The sequence below is a fragment of the Anomaloglossus baeobatrachus genome, chromosome 4 (assembly GCF_048569485.1).
Source record: "Anomaloglossus baeobatrachus isolate aAnoBae1 chromosome 4, aAnoBae1.hap1, whole genome shotgun sequence".
NCBI lineage: Eukaryota > Metazoa > Chordata > Amphibia > Anura > Aromobatidae > Anomaloglossus > Anomaloglossus baeobatrachus.
Window position 1 is genome coordinate 610,612,211 of NC_134356.1, and position 23,764 is coordinate 610,635,974.

Consider the following 23,764-nt stretch of genomic DNA (forward strand, 5'->3'; position numbering starts at 1 on the left):
TTTTCAGCTATATTGCTGGCCAGACATAAATACTCAGCGGAGCAGGAACAGCACAGTGCCTCCTGATTGTAGTGGCCACAATGGAGAACTGCAACAAGAGACCCCAGCCATCGGGGGAGGTCACCACTGGTCGGATATTCAAGGCCAATCTGAAGCGTTAGCTTAGGGAGGGTTCAATAGGTTGCCAGACTGACCCCATAATGGGAACCAAACTGCACTAACAAAGTCGACAACTACTCAGTGCACGGAGGCGAGCATAACCGGCCACGGACACCAGGGGATCGGTGGGTGCCGGCTGTGGGATCCTGATCCTACACGGACACCAGGGGATCGGTGGGTGCCGGCTGTGGGATCCTGATCCTACACGGACACCAGGGGATCGGTGGGTGCCGGCTGTGGGATCCTGATCCTACACGGACACCAGGGGATCGGTGGGTGCCGACTGTGGGATCCTGATCCTACACGGACACCAGGGGATCGGTGGGTGCAGGCTGTGGGATCTTGATCCTACACGGACACCAGGGGATCGGTGGGTGCCCGCCGTGGCACCCTAATCCTACACTCAGTGCTGTACAAGGAGAGGTTATAGTGCTTACACACACGTGCCGATCACTGCCGAGATCGCAGCAGCTCAGTGCCGGGTTTTACTCATGCCGGGAGCCCGCACTGTCATGCAAGAGATGCTACATCATTAGGCAAAAAAATGTCCACAGGAGGCCGGTTCACAGCGCTGCGGGGACTGCGGCACACACCAGACACACCGTGCCGTTCACCACCACCTCCTCCGTATCCCTGCGCGCTCACCTGCCGGGATTATTTATTTCTCTGCCTCATTGTGGTTCACGTTAGCTCCGCCTCCTCCGCACAGTCGCGCTTTTCGGTCTCCCGGTGGCTCCGCTTCGGGTGCGTCGCTGGAGCGTGCTCACGTCCACTGGGCGGGCTCGTGCGTCTGACGTCACCCTGGTGGAGGCGGGAAATGTGAGGGGAGGAGCTGCTGTATGACTTATCTCCGTGTGGTGTGGAGCGGCGGCCGGACGGGGGCGGTGACGCGCTGACAAATTCCTGAAGGGAAAAAATCAAAAGAATAGCTATATTTTTTAAGGTACAGGTTTCAGCAACTTGTAAATAATGTATTTTCCCATTGTACTAAGCTTGCAGTGTGTACGGGCTTACCTGGAGAAAAGCGGTGAACACCTCATGTGAACAGCAAAGTGGATTCACATAAAAATGTATGGGAGACAGATTTTGAGGTGAATTTTGACTGTTCACTGCTCAAACAAGGGCATCTCCTTTTGTAAGGCCTTTTTCACACGTCTGTGTGAAACACACGTTTTGCACGGTCTGTGGTGTAGGTGTGTGTGTCTGTGTGTGTTCAGCGTGTGACATCCGCATAGCACGCTAACGGCATGAACACCATATGTGGTGGTTGGCACGGGACAGGTATTAGTGTAGTCGTGGCAATTTGGGGCACCACAGTCTCAGCACACCTTGCGGTTAAGGCCTAAGATAAACGACCTGAAAATTGGAGCGACTAGAATGCGATAAAACATATTAGCCTGTGTGTCAGCACCCATGAGCGATTATTTTCTCAGCCCTAATCGGACCGAGAAAACAAGCGCAGCTTGCTGCGACTGTAATGCGATCATTGTTTCTCTCGCACCCATTCAAATCTATGGGGCGAGAGAAAAAGCGCACTGCACTCGCAGTACATAGGTGTACCGCAAATGCAGGCCGTGAATGGCAATAGCCGGCAACAGAGGAGAGAGGGAGATAAATTACTCCCCTCCGCAGCTCCGGCCCGCTCCTCTTCAGAGCCGGCCCGCAGCTGAGGTCCAATCACATGTTTGGACCTCAGTCGCAGTGACACTTGTGTGTCGCCCTGGGCAAGCCAGGGGACACAGGTCACACACCACTACACCCCACACTCCAGGTAGGCACATCACAGCTAACCTACAAATCCTTGTTGCCTTCCTCCAGGAGTCTGATGATGCACACCAGGGGGTGGGCCAGGCGGTTGGCTCCGCCCACCGAGGAGCTCACAACTCTGGAGGCAGGAAGAAACCAGGCAGATGAGTCCAGGAGGAGGAAGTGGAAGGAGTGGAGGAGTAGTCTAGACAGGGTGAAAGTAGTAAAGGAGGAAAGCAAGTGAAGTGACAGAAAAGAAAGAAAGCCTGAAGGGTCCAGCTTTGTGTAGGGCCAGAACAGCAAGGTCAGCAACAGCGGTGACTGTCTGGAGGGGGACCGTTTGGAAGTTCCTGGAAGGACCCCGTTGGCTGTGTGCCCGGTGGTCTGGAGTAGTGTTCCGAAGGACAGTCAGCACCAGGGCAGGGGCCTCTCGGACCCCGGCAAGGCTAGGAGTCGCCAGATTTGCCAAATCCGTCAGTGACGGGGACGCAGATCCCCCAACAACCAAGTCCCGATTGAAGGCAACAGCCCAACCCGTATTGGAGAGACACCGCCACGGCACCAGTTTCTCAGGGCCAGCGCCTGCGGGCAAAGTGTAGAGCTCCTCCGGCCCAGATTGTAGTCGGGGAGCGGGTAACCGGAGGGAATCCACCGCTACCACAAGTCAAACAAAGGTGCAAGGAAGAGGGACATCACCGTCACCTACCGGGAGTGCAGGTGCAGCCGTCTGTGGGACCGTCCTACCAGCCGTTTGGTTTACCGCACAAACTGTGTCCGTGTCTCAGGCTGAGTGAGTACCACAGTGCCGCAAGGCACAGCGCTGTCCCTGCGCCCATCGGGCCCCGCACCCACTTCTCCATCACCGGGCCCCGGGATCACCACCCCTACCCACGGAGGGGCAACACAACACCTGCCTGCTCCGCATCACCATCCCCGGGAGCCCCGTACAGAGCAGCGGTGGTGAAATCACCACAACCGTGGGTGGCGTCACGAACTATAACAATCCCCACACCCAACAAACACCCCCCTTTCACTCACGGGCGAGGAGTGTCGCTCGAGAAGCCCCGGGATCCGGCCCACAGCTCGAGCCACCAGGAGCAGCTGCCGGACCCGAGCAGAAGGGGTGAGCGCGGTGTGCTGACACCCTCCTCCCCGCCCGCGACAACTTGGCGTCACGAACAGGATCTTACCGCTCTGCCGTCTGGTAGAGGTGCGCCTTGTTACCGCCGGAGGTATCCGGCAGAAAAATTTCAGAAGCCGCCATCTTTGGCGCGAAAAGTTCCCGCTCGAGCGTCTTCTCGAGCAGTAGAGGCGCGAAGGCCAAAACCCCGCCCCGAGAGAGGAGGGGCCGGAAAGAGCTAAGGGGGACGGAAACAAGATGTCTGCGCCCGACGGAGCCGCTGGAGGAGCGGTGGTCGCAGCCGCAGCGGCACCCGCGGATGGGAATGGGCCTGCCCAGGTCCCGGCCGTACTGGCGGGAGGTGCCGCGGCCTCCGCGCTCGCTCAGGTCATGCCGTTTTCCTTGCCCTATGCGCCTGGAGCTGCCTGGCTACCGCGGTACGACGGGAAACCGGATGCCCTACAGGCCTTCCGGAAAAAGCTTAACCCGTTGCTAGAGCTGTACCCCCTGACTGATAAGCAACGTGCAGCGATAGTTCTAGGCCAGTTAACCGGTGCGGCGGAGCAGGAAGCGGAGACCTGGGCCGAGGGGGACCGGCTCTCTGTAGCCACCATCTTCGAGAAGCTACAGACTGCCTTCGAGACCCGGACTGAAGCTGAGCTGAGGATGCAGTTTTACCAGTGCCGGCAACGAGCTGGGGATAGCATTCGGGACTATGCTCTACGTCTGCAGACCGCCCTCCGCACGCTGAAGCGGGTGAACTCTATTAATGAGGCGGATAGCAACAAGATGTTAGTGGAGCAATTTGCGCAGGGGATGAGGTCCCCTGAGGATCGTAAACAACTCCGGCTGTGGGTCCTGGAACACCCTGATGTGGACTTTGCTGTGTTAAAGGAGCGAGCTATCAAGGCACTACAGCCCCCAGCTGCTGAAGTTCTGGAACCCGTCCCGTGGCCCGTCGAGACAGCTCCCGTTGTGGCGGCCCCAGCCAAACCAACCTCCTTAATACCTGCAGCCCCGAGCAGCACAGTGGAAGAACTGGCAGCCCAGGTCCGTCGCATGGACGGAGACCTTGCCAAGATCCTTGCTGCGCTACAACCTCTGACCAGATCTCAGCCTCCAGCGCAGATACAGCTTGCTGACAGTCCCGAAGATGTTCCCTGGATGCAGCGGAGAAGCGCTAACAACCCGCGGAGCAGACCCCCAATCTGCTACAAGTGCCGTAAGCCGGGCCATTATTACCGACAGTGCCCGTTAAACGAGCAACCCCTGGGGCCCCGGGCCAATCCTCAGGAGTAGAACACCGTGGCCCCCCGGACTGGCGAGACCGATATGTCGGGGCCCGCCCTATCATCCCCGTGGCTGTGGACGGCATACCAGTGATGGCTCTCTTGGACACTGGATCACAGGTAACTACCATACCGTACACGTTGTATCGGCAGTATTGGGCCACAGACGAGCTGGCGCCTCCAGACAATAGTATAAATTTGATTGCCGCTAATGGACTTCCATTGACTCAGGTGGGGTATCAACAAGTGGCTATGACAGTGGGGCAAGCTGAACTGCAACACCAGGGTATGATTGTGATCATGAATGAACCCAGTGATCATAACCCGAAAATAGTGCTGGGAACCAATGTGATGGAACACTGCATGGTTGATGTGTTGAACCTATTGCAACACCTAGCCGCCACAGCGGCGGGGAGCCGGCAGAGGGCTGTGCAGCGGGAGATCCGCGCCCTGATGTACCGCCAGCATGTAAGCTCAACCGGAGGGGAGATTGGTGGAGTGAGAGTGATGGATGTTGCTCCATTGACTGTGCCCCCTAGGAGTGAGATGATGATTTGGTGTAGGGCAGCAGTAGGGCCTCAGGGGCGTGATTACCCTGCGATGATGGAGCCCATGCCTTCCGAGCACTGGCCCACTGTAGTAGCCACCCGAGGGCTGGTAGATGTGAAGAAAGGGAGAGTGCCCGTGAGAGTGTTGAACTGTGGGGAGGAAGAAGTCAGGCTCCCCCGGTATGCCACCATTGCCAAGCTGCTCACCCTGGACCCTCACACTATCCATGAAGCCAGCCCATCCACACTCCCACCTACCGTCAGCACTCCCCCACCCCAGGGGGACATAAAGGAGTGGCACCAACAGTTACATGTAGGCACTGATGATACCCCTACACATCACAGGGCAGGGGTATACAGGGTGGTGCAGGAGTACGAGCAGGTTTTCAGTAAGCACCCCCTAGACTTTGGGCAGATCAAGGGGGTCCAACACCACATTCCCACGGGTGAACATCCCCCTATCAAAGAGAGGTATAGACCTATTCCCCCCGCACATTACCAGTGTGCCAAAGATATGTTGAGGAATATGAAGGAGGCAGGGGTTATTCGGGACAGCTGTAGTCCCTGGGCCGCTCCGTTGGTACTGGTCAAGAAGAAGGATGGTACCATGCGGATGTGTGTGGACTACCGGAAAATCAACCAGATAACCCATAAAGATGCCTATCCATTACCTCGTATTGAAGAGTCTTTGGCTGCACTAAGAACTGCAAACTACTTCTCGACCCTTGACCTCACCAGCGGATACTGGCAAGTGGCTGTGGCCCCAGAGGACCGGGAGAAGACCGCCTTCACCACCCCAATGGGGCTCTGCGAATTCAATAGCATGCCGTTTGGGCTGTGCAATGCCCCCGGGACCTTCCAACGGTTGATGGAGTGCTGTCTGGGACATTTAAACTTCGAGACCGTCCTGCTGTATTTGGATGATGTGATTGTTTATTCCCAGACGTATGAAGCCCATCTGGAGCACCTGGCCGAGGTGTTCGCGTCCCTTGCCAAGTATGGGATGAAGTTGAAGCCCTCTCAGTGCAAAAAAAAATTTTTTAAAAATTAACCTTTAATATTTCCACTAAAATGGTCGATGACCATAGACAAACAACACTAATAGATAGGTTTAACCCCTCCTGCCTCTTAGGGGATATATATAAACCGAAGTGAGTTTCAACCTCAGTACTAGATTAGACCCATCTCACCAATTCATGGGTACCTTTAAAGTCCACTAGTAATGATCATAATAAATTGGATTCATCTCACCAAATTAATACAGGTGCCGCTCATCACAGAAAATGGGGTCCAAGTTATTCCATAATGGAGCCCTTAGGAAATTGGATTTATCTCACCAAATTTATAAAGGTGCCACTCTTCATGAGGATATTGGGGTCCAATTCATTCCAAATGGAACCCTTAAGAATGTTTTCTCCCGACGCGTTTCATTCAAAATTCACTCTTCAGGGGAGTCAGAAATCCATCTCAGGTCTCATTCAATATGTACCTGTGAGCAGTCAGCCTAGACCCATCAAGGAGTCATAGATGCAGCGGACCCACTCTTAGTCCCAAGATACATGGACCAGATACCACGTGGCAGGAGCGGCCGTAACTCTCGCTCTGAAGAGTGAATTTTGAATGAAACGCGTCGGGAGAAAACATTCTTAAGGGTTCCATTTGGAATGAATTGGACCCCAATATCCTCATGAAGAGTGGCACCTTTATAAATTTGGTGAGATAAATCCAATTTCCTAAGGGCTCCATTATGGAATAACTTGGACCCCATTTTCTGTGATGAGCGGCACCTGTATTAATTTGGTGAGATGAATCCAATTTATTATGATCATTACTAGTGGACTTTAAAGGTACCCATGAATTGGTGAGATGGGTCTAATCTAGTACTGAGGTTGAAACTCACTTCGGTTTATATATATCCCCTAAGAGGCAGGAGGGGTTAAACCTATCTATTAGTGTTGTTTGTCTATGGTCATCGACCATTTTAGTGGAAATATTAAAGGTTAATTTTTAAATTTTTAAAAAATTTTTTTTTGCACTGAGAGAGTTGCCATCTGTTATTTGCTATAACTGTTGAATATTGAAATTTACCCATTGGCTATTTGCGATGAAGTTGAAGCCCTCAAAATGCCACTTGCTGAAACCCAGGGTGCAATATCTAGGGCATGTGGTGAGTGCGGATGGTGTCGCCCCCGACCCTGAGAAGATTACTGCCATCCAGAGCTGGCCGAGACCAACTACAGTGAGGGAAGTAAGGCAGTTTCTGGGTCTGGTAGGGTACTATCGGCGCTTTATAAAAGGGTACACTAAGATGGCTGCCCCCATGCAAGATCTCCTCGTGGGACAGACCAAAGGTGGTAGACCCATTGGAGCCCCACTGTCGTGGGAGGACAAGCACGAGGAGTCCTTTTGCCAGTTGAAGGCGGCCTTGACCGGAGAAGAGGTCCTGGCGTACCCTGACTATGGGCGCCCGTTTATCCTCCACACGGACGCCAGTAACGTGGGGCTAGGAGCGGTCCTATCCCAGGTCCAAGATGGAAAGGAGAAGGTGATTGCCTATGCTAGCCGAAAACTCCGGCCGACCGAAAGGAACCCCGAGAATTATAGCTCCTTCAAGCTTGAGCTATTAGCGTTGGTATGGGCTATCACGGAGCGGTTCCGCCACTACCTGGCGGCAGCAACCTTCACTGCGTTTACGGACAACAATCCGCTGACCCACCTGAACACGGCCAAGTTGGGCGCGCTGGAGCAGCGGTGGGTAGCTCGGCTAGCCAACTATGATTTCACCATAAAGTACCGAGCTGGTCGTGTCAACATAAATGCTGATGCCCTCTCCCGGATGCCCCATTTGTCGGAAGAGGGGTGCGAGGATGACGACCTCGAGGAGATCGAGTTGCCTGCGTTTCACCAGCCGCCTACTGAGAGGGTACAAGTATGCCAGCAGAGGGTAGATCTGGACCCGCGGCCCAGTCAAGAATGGCAGGACACCCAGGACCAAGCGCCGGCTGTCCGCCTTGTCAAGACTCTGGTGGAACAAGGCGCCATGGGAATAGACCCTGGCGCTCCAGCCGAAGCCCAACGCTTGTGGAAAGAACGAAAACGGCTCTACCTACACCAAGGGAGGCTGTGCCGTGAGCTGATCAACCCAAAGACCCATGAGAAAATATGCCAGTTGATTGTTCCTCAAGCTGAGGTCGCTACTGTCCTGCGGGCATACCATGATGGAGCTGGCCACTTCGGGTGGAAAAAGCTGGAGATGCTGTTGAGGGAGCGGTTCTATTGGAGTGGGATGCGTGAATCGGTGGAAGCCTGGTGCCGAGAGTGCGGTCCTTGTACACTGAGGAGAGAGGACGAGACTAGCCAGAGGGCACCGTTACATCCCATCGTTACCCATCAGCCGCTGGAACTGGTCGCCCTGGACCATGTCAAGCTCACCCCTAGCCGAAGTGGGTACACCTACGCATTGACCATGGTAGACCACTACTCAAGATTTATGGTGGTAGTCCCCGTTAAGGACCTAACTGGTCGAACCGCTGCTCGAGCGTTCCAGGCTTATTTCTGCCGACCCCATGGGTACCCCGAGAAGGTGCTAACTGACCATGGCCCGGCTTTTGAAGCAGAGGTGTTTCACGAATTCTGCCAGTTGTACGGCTGCAAGAAGATCCGGACCACTCCGTACCATGCCCAAACCAACGGCATGTGCGAGAAAATGAACCACTTGGTCCTGGGGCTCCTCAAGACGTTACCGCTGGAAGAACGGAACATGTGGCCGGAAAAGCTACCTGACTTGGTCGACATGTACAATAATATCCCGTCCAGCTCGACGAAATGCACCCCAGCGTATTTGATGAGGGCTCGGCCTGGCCGCCTGCCGGTGGATCTGGAGATGGGGTTGGAAGCTCCGGAAGCACTCCCTTCAACGGCGGAGTGGGAAAGTCGGAGGAGGGCACAGTACCGGCAAATCCAGGAGTATGTGGAGAAAAACCTCAGTCGAAGTCGAGAGCAGCAAGAGCACCGGTTCAACCAGAAGGCGCCCGCAGGTCCTTTCCAGCCAGGAGATGTGGTGCTGAAACGGAAGAGAAAAACCCACAAGCTGGATGATCAGTGGGAGCAAGTCCCTTATGTCATACAACCCACAGAATGGGGAGATGGGAAAACCTACCAGATCAGTCGTGACCAAGGGGGCACCCTAGCCACAGTTTCCCGGGACCATCTAAAAAAATGCCCCCCAGTGCTGAAGGCAGAGGCTGAAGTACCGGTTCCTCCACCAGTGGAGAAGGCAGCAGAGGTAATCCACACTGTAATGGGTGACTTCCCAGCAGACTGGCCTACACAGAACGGCGAGGTGATTCTTCCAGTGATACTGTTCCCACAACCCGTGGATGAAGAAGTAGTGGAAGCGGTTAACCGTGAGCCAGAACCAGTGCCAGTGCCCAGGGATGAACCTGTACCCAGCCCCCCTACACCTCCGCCTGCCCCACACTGTAGCAGGGAGGAGGAACCGATTGTTCCCTCTACCCCACTGTCTAGCACCACTGACACCGGGCCCCGAAGGTCCACCCGTTCCAACCTAGGTAGACCCCCACTTAGGTACAGGGAGACCGTTCTATGAGTAAAAGGGGTCCGCAAATGTGAAAGTGTTGTTGTTTGTTTAAAAGTTTGAAAGTTTAGAAAAATGATAAGGAAAATGAAAATGACAGAGTACATAACCTGATTGTCTGCAGTGATTGAACCGGCAGGAGCCGGCACCGTTGTCCCCGTGGGGACCGTTTAAGTTTATTGGCATGGGAACTATCCATGGACAAGCCCGTGAACTTGCAGGGCACCACAAACGTTAAGTGGCTTGTAAATATGTTGGTTACCGTTACCGTTTCCGCAATGCCGCCTCCGGAGAGGCAGGTTGGAGGGAGGGCCCTGAGCAGAGCAGGCTAGGGCCCAGCCACTAAAGGAACCGGTGGCTACCCTCCTGGAGGGAAGGACAGATCCCGCTCGGGTAACTTGTGCTGGACTGTGGGTCAAGGGGTGCTGCCTGGTTTTAGGGGCAGCATCAGGGCCAGGTTGCTTGGGTGGGAGAGAGCGGAAACCGTAACCGTAAACCGTTGTAACGTTAAAAGAAATGTGCCTCCTGTCTTGGGAAGAATGATTAAAAATGTATATATGTTAATTTCAAATGTTATCTTTTACAGAAAAATAAAACCGGTGTAGGACGGCAGCCCGCGGACGGTCTGCATTTTGCTAAGGGGGAATGTGTCGCCCTGGGCAAGCCAGGGGACACAGGTCACACACCACTACACCCCACACTCCAGGTAGGCACATCACAGCTAACCTACAAATCCTTGTTGCCTTCCTCCAGGAGTCTGATGATGCACACCAGGGGGTGGGCCAGGCGGTTGGCTCCGCCCACCGAGGAGCTCACAACTCTGGAGGCAGGAAGAAACCAGGCAGATGAGTCCAGGAGGAGGAAGTGGAAGGAGTGGAGGAGTAGTCTAGACAGGGTGAAAGTGAAAGTAGTAAAGGAGGAAAGCAAGTGAAGTGACAGAAAAGAAAGAAAGCCTGAAGGGTCCAGCTTTGTGTAGGGCCAGAACAGCAAGGTCAGCAACGGCGGTGACTGTCTGGAGGGGGACCGTTTGGAAGTTCCTGGAAGGACCCCGTTGGCTGTGTGCCCGGTGGTCTGGAGCAGTGTTCCGAAGGACAGTCAGCACCAGGGCAGGGGCCTCTCGGACCCCGGCAAGGCTAGGAGTCGCCAGATTTGCCAAATCCGTCAGTGACGGGGACGCAGATCCCCCAACAACCAAGTCCCGATTGAAGGCAACAGCCCAACCCGTATTGGAGAGCCACCGCCACGGCACCAGTTTCTCAGGGCCAGCGCCTGCGGGCAAAGTGTAGAGCTCCTCCGGCCCAGATTGTAGTCGGGGAGCGGGTAACCGGAGGGAATCCACCGCTACCACAAGTCAAACAAAGGTGCAAGGAAGAGGGACATCACCGTCACGTACCGGGAGTGCAGGTGCAGCCGTCTGTGGGACCGTCCTACCAGCTGTTTGGTTTACCGCACAAACTGTGTCCGTGTCTCAGGCTGAGTGAGTACCACAGTGCCGCAAGGCACAGCGCTGCCCCCGCGTCCCTGCGCCCATCGGGCCCCGCACCCACTTCTCCATCACCGGGCCCCGGGATCACCACCCCTACCCACGGAGGGGCAACACAACACCTGGCTGCTCCGCATCACCATCCCCGGGAGCCCCGTACAGAGCAGCGGTGGTGAAATCACCACAACCGTGGGTGGCGTCACGAACTATAACAATCCCCACACCCAACAAACACCCCCCTTTCACTCACGGGCGAGGAGTGTCGCTCGAGAAGCCCCGGGATCCGGCCCACAGCTCGAGCCACCAGGAGCAGCTGCCGGACCCGAGCAGAAGGGGTGAGCGCGGTGTGCCGACACCCTCCTCCCCGCCCGCGACACTTGCATGACACTCGGCTCGGGCTGTGCTGCCAGCGTGATCCAAGTGTCATGTGAGGATCGCAGTAGATCCCTGTGTGGCCCTGGCCTAACCCCTCACCTCCCCATCACCAGACCACTCACAGGACGGACTCCGTTACAGTTGTTATGCGGCACACAAAGTAAGAAATAGAGTCCATAAACAGTTTCAGCAGTACACCAGCAATCCAAAGTCTATTTTCATCCGTTCCGGTCTCCAATATTTCTTCAGTCTGCTACTCATAGCATAGGTATTCCTCCCATAGGGGTTCTTCACATACTTCAGTTAAACATACAATTTAGCAGCAATCCATCTTCCTGGCACCTGGGTGCTTTACTACCTCTAGGCCTCTATTTCCACGACTGCATCACACTGCAATGACACGAAACCGGGTCATAAAGTCCATTGAGCCCATTCACCCGACCCACAAGAGACATTGAAGGGCCGCAACTGACAGTTTCTCCGTCCGTGTCCAGGTCATCCAGTCATACCCTACACCTGAGTGCACACTGATCTTGCAGCGTGTGTGGGATTTGCAGAGCATTATCCGCCAGGTAAAACAGATGCAGACCCCCGACTGCATGACTATACCCATCTTCTGGGGGACGCAGTTTGTACAATCCGCATCCGGATCTTGCGTATCCCGGTGGAAGGTTTGGCCCAGCGGGCCATATTCATCTCTTAGGCCTTGTCTCTTCTACTCCATGCTCGGGAGGGACTCTCCTCCTGTCTCAAACCTACCCTTCCTATTTATACCTCATCCTGCTTTTACTCCACCCTGCCTAACCAGGTGCCAGGAGAATCAAACTGCAGCCCTGCCACCTGGGGGCGAAACCATACAGAACCAGACGATGCAAGGGACATTGGTGTGCCGGGTACAAATGCAGGGTTGGGCCTAACCCCAACCACTTTACATATACTTACCTGTCCATGGTGCTGCTGTGTCCTGTGCAGCTCTGCCTTCGGTCCAAGGTGCAGTGAATATTCATGAGCATAATGAGCGGGGTCGGAAGCAAGTGACAGTAGTGCTGTAGACAGGTGAGTATAGAAAAGCATTTTATTTTCAAAGACACTTGTTTTCTCTGGTATGTTTCACACAGAGTACACCAGTGTGTGGGCCGTGTGACACCTGTGCTACCGGAGAAAAAAAACTGACATGTCTACGTGTGGAGCACACGGACACACGTATGCTCCACACTGTGTGTGCAAACCCATTGATTTTAATTGGTCTATGTGTGTCCGTGTCTCCAGTACATGCAAAAATGGACGTCACATGTATTGGAAACGGGATCATGGAGAAGAAAGCATAAGCAAAAGACAGCACTCCACCCACAGAAATTATATAAATACAACTTTATTTCTTGTGCAGCCATTAAAACCACTTTAAAAACAATAGAAGGGCCATCAAGCTACTGGGAAAACACCTGATAGACAAAAGTTGTACACAACAAGCAAATATCAAAAAAACAGGTATATACGAATAAAGTGACAATGCAAGTAGTCTGTAATAATCAAATATCAATGTAGCATCAAATATATTCATGGGCATAAAATTACATATAGTTATCAATTAGGTACAGAGATATACATATCAAACCTGGGAGAAGGCCAAAATGGTATATAAAAAACAAAGTAGACATAATAAAGAGGCCCAAAAAAAATCCCCAAAGACTCACAGAGAGTCCATAATAAGGTGTATATAGAAGATAAGGAAGATAAACTGCAGCTAGCAAAATATGCAGCCACAAAGCACGATGGAGAATAAGATCACCCACCTACGGAAACACGGATGTGTGAAGAAAGCCTCGAGTGAAGACACTCTGTTCTTTACAGTACAAGTTAATGCAAAAAACTTAAAAAGACGACCAATTGGTTTTTGGAGTGTTTTGCCATAGTCAATGGAGTGAAGAAACAGCAGTAAAAAGACTTCATAAAAAAACCATGACAAAAAATTCTAAAAAAACTCCAGCTGAAAAAAAACATCTAAAATAAAGTTCAGGAAATGGTCTCCCCCCCCCCCCCCTTCCACACACACACACACACACACACACACACACACACACACACACACACACACACAAGATAGGCTTTGGTATAAAAGAAAAACAGTTTTGTTCAGGCTTCTACTTGAAAAACTTGCCACTTACCAGGTTTGCTTGGGTTTAACCTCTTCACCCCAGGCTATTTTCCATTTTTATTTTCGCTTCTTGCTCCCTTGCGTCCGGGAGCCCTAACTTTTATTTTTCCGTCAATTTTCCCATATGACGGCTTGTTTTTTTGTTGGACTAGTTCTACTTTTGAAAGAAACCACTAGTTTTACCATATAGTTTACTGGAAAGCAGGAAAAAATCTAAGGCGGGCTTTGCACGTTGCGACATCGCAAGCCGATGCTGCGATGTCGCACGCGATAGTCCCCGCCCCCGTCGCAGGTACGATATCATGTGATAGCTGGCGTAGCGAAAATTATCGCTACGCCAGCTTCACATGCACTCACCTGTCCTGCGACTGTCGCTCTGGCCGGCGACCCGCCTCCTTCCTAAGGGGGCGGGTCGTGCGGCGTCATAGCGACGTCACACGGCAGGCGGCCAATAGCGGAGGTGGGGCGGAGATGAGCAGGATGTAAACATCCCGCCCACCTCCGTCCTTCCGCATAGCCACCGGCGGCAGGTAAGGAGATGTTCCTCGCTCCTGCGGCTTCATACACAGCAGGGTGGATAAAAATCAATATTTTTTTTTAAAAAATCGGATTTTTTTTTATTTAAATCGGATTTTTTTCAATAAACTGCTTTTTGAGGAAAATATTTTACCATCCAAAGGTTCTTCCATCATGAGATAAAGCTAAGTTGTTTAACTCAGTAGAATAAAGGCTGTATATGTGTAACATTCACAATGTCATGCTCTTCCAGAGGTTTCTGTAGGATTAGTGGGCAGTTTGTCTCCTATATTATCACAGACGCTTTACTTACGCAGTTCTCAAAACTGAATTTGACTCCGCAGAGGTCCCAGCCTCTTCTTCACGGCAAAAATATTACAACATGAACAGAGTTGAGAAAAAGACCTTAATCCTATTGTTCTACAAACCTATGAATACAGAATCAACCCCTTCAGTGCCAAGTCCAAGAAGTTAGACAATATGTTTCTGATTGTTTGGAGTGGAATAGATCTGCACAACACAAGAAGAATGTGAATCTAAGTGTGAGGAGGAGGAAGGGCAAGCAGACAAGAAAATGAAAGTAAAACTTTGAGCACAATACTGCAGCATAGCCACAGACAGACAAGTCTGGATCTGTTTGTGTGTACGATCTGAGGTTTATTACATTCTTTCCTTATAATGGCAGCAGGACGTAAAAGAGACCCAGTTCGGGAATATTTTAATGAAGCTCCTTCGCCTATCGGTAAGGCAGGCATGAGTGCAAAATGCAAACGATGCAACAAAGAGATGCAAGGCCTGGTGGCGCGAATGAGGCAACATCATGAGAAGTGCGGTGATGAAGATGACCAAAGAAACACTTCTGAACAGGAAGGGATCTTCAGGTTGATAAACATTTTTATTGAATCCTATTTCTAAAGACTGAACTGTCATGTGTGAGAAAAATTATATTTCTTATTATTACTGCATGTTACTGTCATTTGGTACAGTTATGAAGAAAAACAAATATTCCTTTTGGGGCAGGGGCAGTGATGTGTTGTGTACAATAAGCAGAAATTGTATAATAAACAATAAAATAACAGCATTGACTTTTTTTGTTTAGGGGAATTCATGGATTCTGGAAACTATCCACCTCCAAGATCACCATCATCCTGTTCAACAGTTTCAGAGTTATCCATCCAGGATAGTACTTCATTAGCAGCAGCATCATCATCAGACACCCACAGCCACATATCACCATCACCCAAAAGGAAGAAAAAACCTTTACCTCCTGGAACCACCATAGATAGGTTTGTAATAAGAACTTAGCAGATTAGAAAAAGAGTTGATTGATGAAAAAATTGCCCAGTTTATTTATGCAACGAACTCTTCTTTCCGTCTGACTGAGAACCCACATTTCATTAATATGGTTCAGTCACTGAGACCAGGATACAGTCCACCCAGCAGAGCTGATGTTGCAGGGAAACTGCTGGATCAAGTGTATGACAGAGAAATGGAGCAATGTGCAACAGCTCTGGAGGGTAAAATTGTTAACCTAAGTATTGATGGGTGGAGTAATGTCCACAATGATCCTATTGTATGTGCTTGTATAACAACAGAAGTAGGTAAAGTCTTCCTTGCACAAACAACTGATACGTCAGGAAATGCACACACAGCAGAATACTTACAAGAAGTGGCAGTAAAAGCTATAACGACATGTAAACAAAAATTCAAATGTCTAGTACGCAGTTTGGTCACTGACAATGCTGCAAACGTATCCAAGATGAGAAGAGATTTAGAAGAGCAGGGAGGGAATACAAAGCTGCTAATAACATATGGTTGCAGTGCTCATTTGCTGCACCTCTTAGCCAAAGACTTAAGTGTTCCAGAAATAAAGGCTAATGTTGAAATTGCTAAATACTTCCGTAATAATCATTTTGCTGCTGCAGCAGCTCTGAAAAGGATGGGTGGAACCAAGCTAACGCTGCCACAAGATGTTAGATGGAACTCTGTGGTGGACTGTTTTGAGCAGTATATCAAAAACTGGCCTATTCTGATGACACTTTGTGAAGAAAATCGAGATAAAATAGATGGCACTGTCACGGCCAAAATCCTCAACATTGGGCTTGAGAGAAATGTTGAACATATGCTGAGCTTCCTGAAACCCATTTCTCAAGCTTTAAACAAAATACAGAAAAATAGCTGTTTTATTGCGGATGCTGTTGAAATTTGGAAGGAACTGAGTGAACACTTAAAACAGAACTACACATGGACAGAATTAAATTACAAGCAGTAAACAAACAAATGGGACAAGCACTGACTCCAGCTCATTTTTTGGCAAATATTGTCAATATCCAATATCGGGGTCAAAACCTAAGTGCTGAGGAAGAGGCGTTAGCTATGACATGGGTATCCAGCAATCATCCATCTTTAATGCCAACTATAATAAACTTCAGAGCTAAGGGGGAACCATTCAAGAAATATATGTTTGCTGAAGATATTTTAAGGAAGGTCACACCAGTAAACTGGTGGAAGTCACTTAAGCGCTTGGATTTAGAGACTGTTTAAGTAATGATTTCACTTTTAACAGCAGTAGCTTCTTCTGCAGGCGTTGAAAGAATATTCTCTTCCTTTGGACTCATTCATTCTAAATTGAGAAATCGGTTGGGACCCAATTAAGCAGGAAAGCTTGTTTTTCTTTTCCAGATTATGAATAGGAACAAAGAAGAAGATGATGATGAAGATGACAAGTGAGCTGCAGAGGACAGCAGGGACAGTAGTATTTAAGTTTTTCATGTGTCAGCTGGGCTGACAGTCTAAGTTTTTTAAAATATATATATATTTTGTTTAGCCAAATTAGTTAACAAACATGGATGTTTGTTTAAGCAAATAACTTATGCTGTAATGTTGTTATTGTTTCAGTTGAATAAATCTATTTAAATTGTTATTAAGGTCAGGATTATTTTTCTCCTTCCTAAGTACAACAGAACAGTGGTGTCCAAATATGAATGATTAACCCATTAAACTGGGGAGAAAAAAGTAATATAAAAAGTGATTCTAAAAATCTTCATCTACTTGCATGTTAAAGTAGCAAGAACTAGTTTAGGTAGAAACTTTGATTTAAATCACTGATTTAAATCAAGCCTTACTGACTAGTGATTTAAATCGTGATTTAAATCTGTTAGATTTAAATCAAATCCACCCTGATACACAGCGATGTGTGCTGCCGCAGGAACGAGGAACAACATCGTACCTGTCGCGGCACCGGCATTATGGAAATGTCGGTGAATGCAACCATGATACGATAACGACGTTTTTGCGCTCGTTCATCGTATCATCTAGCATTTAAACAGTACAATGTCGAAAGTGACGCCATATGTGCGTCACTTTCGATTTGACCCCACCGACATCGCACGTGCGATGTCGCAACGTGCAAAGCCGCCTTTAAGTGCAGGGAAATTGAAAATAAAAATACAATTGCACGATTAGTTTTGGGATATTTTATTTACCGTGTTCACTATATGGTAAAACTGATGTGTCCATATGATGTCTTACATCATTACAAGTTCGTAGTTACCAAACATGCATAGTTTTTTTTATTTTTTTTTATCTAAGGGGTTAAAAAAAATCAGAAGTTTGTCCAAAAAAGCGTTGTGCTTTTGGCACCATTTTCTGAAATTTGTAGCGTTTTCGTTTTTGAGGATGTGGGGCTAAGTGACGGCTTATTTTTTGCGTCTTGAGCTGACGTTTTTAATTATGTTATTTATTTGCAGATGCTACATTTTAATCGCCCGTTACGGCATTTTTAAAAAAATTTGCGGCAACCAAAAACTGTAATTTTGGCGTTTGGAATTTTTTTTCTTGCTACTCCGTGTATTGATTATACTAATTGATTTTATTTTCTGATAGATTGGGCATTTCTGAACACAGTGATGCCAAATATGTTTTGGCATTTTTTATGTAACTTTTATTTTCAATGGAGTGAAAAGGAGGGATTTAACTTTTTTTAGTTTTTTTGATTTTTTTTCATATTTTTAACAAATTTCTTTTACTTTTTTTTTAAATTTATTTTACTAGTCCCCCTAGGGGACTTTATCACTGCAGTGTATGATCGCTTGTGCATTTATGTTGATCAGACCCGTCACCATCATGACAACCATCGGCTCCCCATGATCGCGTCATGGGGCCTTCGATGGCAGCGAGGAACTGCATGTTCACTGCCGCGACCGTTTAAATCTCGCTGTCACATTTTGACAGCGCGATCTAAGGAGTTAACAGGCGCGGGTGGATCGCAGATCCACTTGGGCCTGTAAGCCATACATTTCTGCTGTTCAAATCAGCAGAACTGTGCAGGGATCACCATCGGCTCACCGCAGCAGCCTATGGTGATTACTCTGACATGACCAAGGACGTACCGGTCGTAAAGGGGTAAGACGTCTGTACAATCAGTTTCTTCTCCAAACATTCAGCAAAAAAGACTCTGTGTGCACAGAGCCTGAGGCCTCCTTAACACCCCTTTGTTTCCTTTACGTGTTGTGTCCATTTTTACACGTACCGGAGACATGTCCACATGCATACTAATTAAAATCAATGGGGATCTTCTCACCTTGTTTTCACATGGACCTTGTGTCTCTGAGATGGTATCTCTGTGACAGTGTTACACCTACTGGATAAAAACCCAGAAAATACTGAAAGTTTTTTTTTAATGTATAAAAGATATGCAAAGATAGATTAAGACTACATAGATAAATGCTAGATAGAAAGTTAGTAGATAGATAGGTAGCTTGTGCAGCTATTTAGCAGAATTATTAAATGAGGGAAAAAAGTGAAGTGGGGTCCCTCCTAATTTTCATAACCAGCACAGGTAAAGCAGCAGCTGCGGGCTGCATCTCTCAACTATCAGCTGTACCTTGTCAGGTTATCAAAAATTGAGGGGATACCACTCTATTTTTTCAAATTATCCATTTTTCATAACCACTCAAGTTATAGCAGACAGCTGGTGACTGGTATTATCAGGCTGGGAAGGCCCTTAGTTATTTGTCCCCTCCCAGTCTAAAATAGCAGCCCACAGCTAACCCAGAAGTGGCAGCTCCATTAAATGTGCCAATTCTGGCTTTGTACTTGTCTTCCCATTGTAATCAGGGTAATGTTTTATGGAGTTGTTGCCCAGCTGTGACTTGACAGCTGGCATCAAGCCCTGGTGTTAGTAATGAGTGGGTGTCTATTAGACGCTCCCATTACTAACCCAGTAGATGTAAATAGAAAAAAAAATTCAGAAAAAAATTATTAAAAAAAAAAAAACACCGACTAGAGCCCTCATTCAATAATGTGAAAAAAAGCCTTGCAATTCCATCGTAATCCACATGGAGGTCCCACAACATTCCACAAAGGTGAACCGGAAAGCCATGAAAAGAGAAAATTAAGGAAATAAAAACTGGCTAAAGTCCCTCATCACCAATTTATTAAAAAAAAAAGTTCCGCGTAATCCACATAGAGGGCCCATGGCGTTCCCTAGCTCAGTGGCCCAGTCTATGAAGAACGTTCAAAGAATGAACCCCATCGGCTGGAACAGCAGCCACTGTCGGCTGTCACGCTGTGCTGTGTGAGAACCCCTGCTAGTAGTGAATTGCGGCGACCTCATGAAGTCACCGCAGTTCACTGCCGCTGATGGTTCTACTAGAAAGTAGCACAAAAGCCGGCTGCAGTGGCTTGTGGTGACGTCACTGGGTCACCTCAGCTCTCTGCTGGATCACTCAGGAAGTAGCACAAGAGCTGTTGGCAGTGAACTGCGGTAAACTCTTGATGTCCCTGCAACCAGCTCTTGTGCTAATTTCTTTGAGAACCACTCTTGGCAGTGAACTACAGTGACCTCATGACATCACCGTATGTCACTGCCTCCGGTGCTTCTCACGCTACTGTGTGACACAGCTGCTGGGAACTGCCGTGCCTCATGAGGTTACCACAGTTCACTGCCAACGGAGAGTGAGCTGGCAGTGTCTACTGTTCCAGCCTTTGGTTTCGTTCACTGAACATTCTTCATAGGCTGGGCCACTGAGCCAGGGAATGTCGTGGGACCTCCATATGGATTACGAAAGAATTTTAAGTTTTTTTTTACAGTTTTTAATAAATTGGTGAATGAGAAATAAAATATTTTTTGCATTTTTTTTTTTAATTTATAGGCGAATAGTAACATATTCGGATTCAAATTATTCTTCACAAATAACAAATCTAATGCAAGTCAATAATGTGCAGTGACTACATGATGAAAAGGACATGACAAAGGAAGCCCTGGCTCTCAGCAGAAAAGAAAGAAGCACGTGGTTACAGTTGTTTTCAAGTTGGAGTACAAACTTACAAGACCATTTTTGAAAATGCAATTTAAACTGATAATTGCCTGCTACAGAAAATAGAACCCACTGCATGAACTACCTTGAGAAGCCCCAGTGGCCTAATGGATAAGGCACTCTCCTCCTAAGCCAGGGATTGTGGGTTCAAGCTCCAACAGGTGTGTTTGCTTATCTCTGAAACAGCGCATTGTCTGTCTAATCTTTCTACCAGTTTGAATTTGATCTTGCAAAATGCTCCAAAAAAGAAAGATTGCTGCTTCTAATTGAAAGAAGTGTGACCATGCTAAATAATAAAATACAATATTACAAATACAGCATATAAAATATAGCAACAGAGCGTGTGTTCATCACAGTCAATGCACATGTGCATTTCCTGAAGCAACAGGATGTTTCAGTTTAAAAATGCCCATTGGCCAGTGTGATAAATGTCTGAATTCATTCTTCATAAAGATTGTGATATGGTTAAAAACGTATTTCTTTGTCGCTCCATTGGGAGACCCAGACAATTGGGTGTATAGGCTATGCCTCCGGAGGCCGCACAAAGTATTACACTAAAAGTGTAAAGCCCCTCCCCTTCTGCCTATACACCCCCCGTGCTCCCACGGGCTCCTCAGTTTTCATGCTTTGTGCGAAGGAGGCAGACATGCACGCACAGCTCCACAGATTAGTCAGCAGCAGCTGCTGACTATGTCGGATGGAAGAAAAGTGGGCCCATATAGGGCCCCCAGCATGCTCCCTTCTCACCCCACTCTTGTCGGCGGTGTTGTTAAGGTTGAGGTATCCATTGCGGGTACAGAGGCTGGAGCCCACATGCTGTTTTCCTTCCCCATCCCCCTTAGGGCTCTGGGTGAAGTGGGATCCCATCGGTCTCCAGGCACTGAGACCGTGCTTCATCCACAACTCCTGAGGAGCCTGCTGGATAGGAGCCGGGTATCGTTCAGGGACATGGCCCTGCTATTTTAAGGTACTCTGTGTCCCCGTGGGGACCGCGCACAGCAACACTCCAGCATTGCTGGGTGTGCTAGTGCACCGGGGACCGCGGCGCTGACCGCGTTTGTGCCATTATACACTGCAGCGTCGCTGAGTGTGTTTGTGTATGGGGACTACCGCGCTGACCGCCGCTGCCATTGTTTTTACTGAGGCGCGGCTGGGACTGTTAGTGCGCCGGGGACTCTGCGCCGGCCGCGCTTATACGGCGGCCGCGCTTATAACTCGAGTCCCCGGCTTTTGGGCCTAGTCTCCTTTTCTTCCCGCCCTCAGCCCTGCCAGTCAGGGGAACGGCGGGACGCTGTACAGCACGGCAGCACTGAGGGCTGGAGCATGCTTTGCATACTCCACCCCCCTCACTGTGCACAGTGAGGCACCAGCTCCCGCACTTTCTGGGTCACGCCCACGGCTCCCTCCTCTCCTCAGGACGCCGGCAGCCATTCCTGTCAGCTCCTAGGACGCTGCAGAGGGGAGACAAACTCTGGGGGACCCAGGCAGGGATTCTGGTGGCCACACAACCGCTTTAAGCGGGCGGTAAGCAGCACCTGAGGTGCTGACCCCACTTGTGCAGAAGTGTGATTATAGTTTATATGTTTACAGGCTATACTTTACACTGTATGGTGCACAGTTGATTTCTGGTTATATACCCTGTTGTGTTACTCAAAGGAGACAACAATATGGCGCCCACAAGAAGCAAGGGTGCCAAAACACAGGCTTACTATGCTGCCTGCGCCGCATGTACAACCTCGCTACCGGCAGGTTCCACTGACCCTCATTGTGTGCACTGTTCGGCCCCTGTGGCACTTACTCAGCCGGAGCCTCTGCTAAGGGGGGCCCAGGGGGAACAACCAGTTAACACTGTCCAGGTGACAGGGACGGAGTTTGCAGTTTTTACTGACAGACTTTCTGAGACTATGGCTACAATACTAGAAGCTTTGCAGTCCAGACCGGTATCTCAGACCATGGGCACTGTGGAATCACTGCCCCCTAGTTCCCCTCAGTTGGAACAACAATGTTCCCCCGGGGTGTCTCATAGATCCCAGGGTGAGGTCTCTGACACGGACCGCAGTCCAAGACCGCCTAAGTGAGCTCGCTTGGAAATCCCCTCGACCTCATCACATTGTTCAGGGTCTCAGAGAGATGACTCTCTGTATGATGAAGCGGAGGTAGCTGATCAGGATTCTGATCCAGAGGCCGCTCTCAACCTTGATACCCCTGATGGGGACGCCATAGTGAATGATCTTATTGCGTCCATAAATAAGATGCTGGATATTTCTCCCTCAGCTCCTCCAGCAGAGGAGTCACCTTCTCAGCAGGAGAAGTTCCGTTTCAGGTTCCCCAAGCGTACAGCGAGTATGTTTCTGGATCACTCCGACTTCAGAGAGGCAGTCCAGAAACACCGAGTTTGTCCAGATAAGCGTTTTTCCAAGCGCCTTAAGGATACACGTTATCCCTTCCCCCCTGACGTGGTCAAGGGCTGGACTCAGTGTCCCAAGGTGGATGCTCCAATCTCCAGACTGGCGGCTAGATCCATAGTTGCAGTTGAAGATGGGGCTTCACTCAAGGATGCCACTGCCAGACAGATGGAGCTCTGGTTCAAATCCATCTATGAGGCTATCTGCGCGTCTTTCGCTCCAGCATTCGCAGCAGTATGGGCACTCCAAGCTATCTCAGCGGGTCAAGCCCAAATTGACGCACTCACACGTACGTCTGCGCCGCAAGTGGCTTCCATAACCTCTCAAACGTCGGCATTTGCGTCCTACACTATTAATGCTATCCTGGACTCTGCAAGCCGTACGGCGGTTGCAGCCGACAATTCGGTGGCATTACGCTGGGCCTTGTGGCCACGGGAACCGCCGGAGGTGCCGCTACCAAGGCGGCTTCCTCATGACATACGGCAGCCTCACACCGCATCCTCGGTCGGTGGCAGGCTCTCCCTCTTCTGCGACACCTGGCTGCCACAGGTAAAAGACCGATGGGTGAGAGACATTCTGTCTCACGGTTACAGGATAGAGTTCAGCTCTCGTCCTCTGACTCGATTCTTCAGAACATCTCCGCCTCCCGAGCGAGCCGATGCTCTTCTGCAGGCGATGGACACTCTGAAGGTAGAAGGAGTGGTGATCCCTGTTCCTCTTCAGCAACAGGGTCACGGTTTTTACTCCAACCTGTTTGTGGTTCCAAAGAATGACGGGTCTTTCCGTCCTGTCCTGGACCTACAACTGCTCAACAAACACGTAAAGACCAGGCGATTCCGGATGGAATCCCTCCGCTCCGTCATCGCCTCAATGTCCCAAGGAGATTTCCTTGCATCGATCAATATCAAAGATGCTTATCTTCACGTTCCGATTGCTCCAGAGCATCAGCGCTTCCTGCGCTTCGCCATAGGAGACGAACACTTCCAGTTCGTGGCACTGCCGTTCGGCCTGGCGACAGCCCCCCGGGTTTTCACCAAGGTCATGGCTACAG

General features: G+C 49.7%; 1 protein-coding gene across 4 annotated transcripts in view; it reads right to left on the reverse strand.

The window, feature by feature from the left end:
• Positions 1-23,764, reverse strand: part of KANSL3 (KAT8 regulatory NSL complex subunit 3) — a 314,370-nt gene that overhangs the window by 233,375 nt on the left and 57,231 nt on the right. For all 4 annotated transcript variants that reach the window (XR_012753077.1, XM_075346203.1, XM_075346204.1 and 1 more), the window contains exon 2: positions 805-1,062. The gene's annotated coding sequence lies outside the window, so the exon portion shown is untranslated. The remainder of the gene's footprint in view (positions 1-804; positions 1,063-23,764) is intronic.